Genomic DNA, 2,500 nt, shown 5'->3' with positions numbered 1-2,500 from the left:
CATGGACCAACGTCCGGTGCATCCTATCCGCCACAGTACACCAACTACGCTATGATAACCAGACCGGGAGGTCCAATCATAAAACAGAATACCCCACTCGTCCGACAACCACAATTGCTCAGAGAAGCCACCAACACCCACACATGTCCTACACAGGGGTGCACCCATCACCACCACACTGCCTCGTCTTACAGCACAAACACACTGGCAGGAATGAAACACACAGGTCTGCCGCAACCACAGACACGGCTCGCCCCCTCTCACTGGCGAAAAGCGCATCCCGACGTGACATAACTCCTTTGACACACTGACGCTGCCTCGGGCATCCACGTCCTACGGTCGATATCAACGAACCTCCCCCCCCCCTCCCCCCCACAACACGCCATCCCATACCACATTGTGTACCGTACCCAAACCTAACGTGTACTGTACTACAACGCAATGTGTACCATAACACAACCCAGTTTGTACCTTAACCTAACCTATGTCACCTTAACCTAACCTATGTCACCTTAACCTAACCTATGTCACCTTAACCTAACCTATGTCACCTTAACCTAACCTATGTCACCTTAACCTAACCTATGTCACCTTAACCTAACCTATGTCACCTTAACCTAACCTATGTCACCTTAACCTAACCCATCTTGCACCTTAACCTAACCCATCTTGCACCTTAACCTAACCCATCTTGCACCTTAACCTAACCCATCTTGCACCTTAACCTAACCCATCTTGCACCTTAACCTAACCTATGTTGCACCTTAACCTAACCTGTGTTGCACCTTAACCTACCTCAATTTGCACCGCAATGTAACGCAATTTGCACCGCAATGTAACGCAATTTGCACCGCAATGTAACGCAATTTGCACCGCAATGTAACGCAATTTGCACCGCAATGTAACGCAATTTGCACCGCAATGTAACGCAATTTGCACCGCAATGTAACGCAATTTGCACCGCAATGTAACGCAATTTGCACCGCAATGTAACGCAATTTGCACCGCAATGTAACTCAATTTGCACCGCAATGTAACTCAATTTGCACCGCAATGTAACTCAATTTGCACCGCAATGTAACTCAATTTGCACCGCAATGTAACTCAATTTGCACCGCAATGTAACTCAATTTGCACCGCAATGTAACTCAATTTGCACCGCAATGTAACTCAATTTGCACCGCAATGTAACTCAATTTGCACCGCAATGTAACTCAATTTGCACCGCAATGTAACTCAATTTGCACCGCAATGTAATGCAATTTGCACCGCAATGTAATGCAATTTGCACCGCAATGTAATGCAATTTGTACCGCAATCTACCCCCACATTGTGCCTTAACCTAACCCACATTGTGCCTTAACCTAACCCACATTGTGCCTTAACCTAACCCACGTTGTGCCTTAACCTAACCCACGTTGTGCCTTAACCTAACCCACGTTGTGCCTTAACCTAACCCAAGTTGTGCCTTAACCTAACCCAAGTTGTGCCTTAACCTAACCCAAGTTGTGCCTTAACCTAACCCAAGTTGTGCCTTAACCTAACCCAAGTTGTGCCTTAACCTAACCCAAGTTGTGCCTTAACCTAACCCAAGTTGTGCCTTAACCTAACCCAAGTTGTGCCTTAACCTAACCCAAGTTGTGCCTTAACCTAAGCCAAGTTGTGCCTTAACCTAACCCAAGTTGTGCCTTAACCTAACCCAAGTTGTGCCTTAACCTAACCCAAGTTGTGCCTTAACCTAACCCAAGTTGTGCCTTAACCTAACCCAAGTTGTGCCTTACCCTGCTCTGTAATTGGCATATGACACGTTACATTAATGTATTGTCCAACCGCAACCCGCTCAGAATGTTGTGTACACAGCTACGTGTCATCTCCCCATAACAGCTGCATTGCAGTGTGGTACGCCATAGAGACGTGTGGGAGTAATGGACGCAGTGGATGGCGATCAGCATGAGCCGTCTGTTCATGTAGTGGCGCGTGTATGCAGACGTAGTAGTCTCTTCTCACACAATGTGATAGCACGGTGCCCCGCGTTCCACATCTGCGACATGCTACAGAGGCCGGTTGACAGTTGGTCGCGCAATGGACATCGCATACGTACGGGGGCACCTTCCACGTGCCCTCTAGTCGGGCACATTTTGTTGCGTGGATGTGAGCGGATGTAGTGTGTCTTGACACCTGACAGGCAGGCATGCAATAATAGTTGACTTTGCAAACGGGGATGGACGTGTACGTTTACTGGTGACGTTACGCAAATGAACAACTGGTAACCCGTTGTGGTGCGGTTGTCCTTGCTGGAGGTACATCTGTGAGGGCAACGATCGGTACAGCTACGAAGCGGTCCCCACCATACCAACGAACGTGAATGTGAATCTGGGTGTGAAGCGATACGCGGCTGTGGGTGGGTGGGACTGTCCCCGGCCGGTGAGGGGGGGCCGCCCGGCGTGCTGGCCGCGCGGTGCGTGGGCGCACGCGCTACAGCCGGCTGGTGGGGGCGCCC

The sequence above is a fragment of the Schistocerca cancellata genome, unplaced genomic scaffold (genome assembly GCF_023864275.1).
Source record: "Schistocerca cancellata isolate TAMUIC-IGC-003103 unplaced genomic scaffold, iqSchCanc2.1 HiC_scaffold_1005, whole genome shotgun sequence".
Classification (NCBI taxonomy): Eukaryota; Metazoa; Arthropoda; class Insecta; order Orthoptera; family Acrididae; genus Schistocerca; species Schistocerca cancellata.
The sequence above is the reverse complement of the archived record's forward strand: the minus strand, read 5'-3'. Positions refer to the sequence as shown.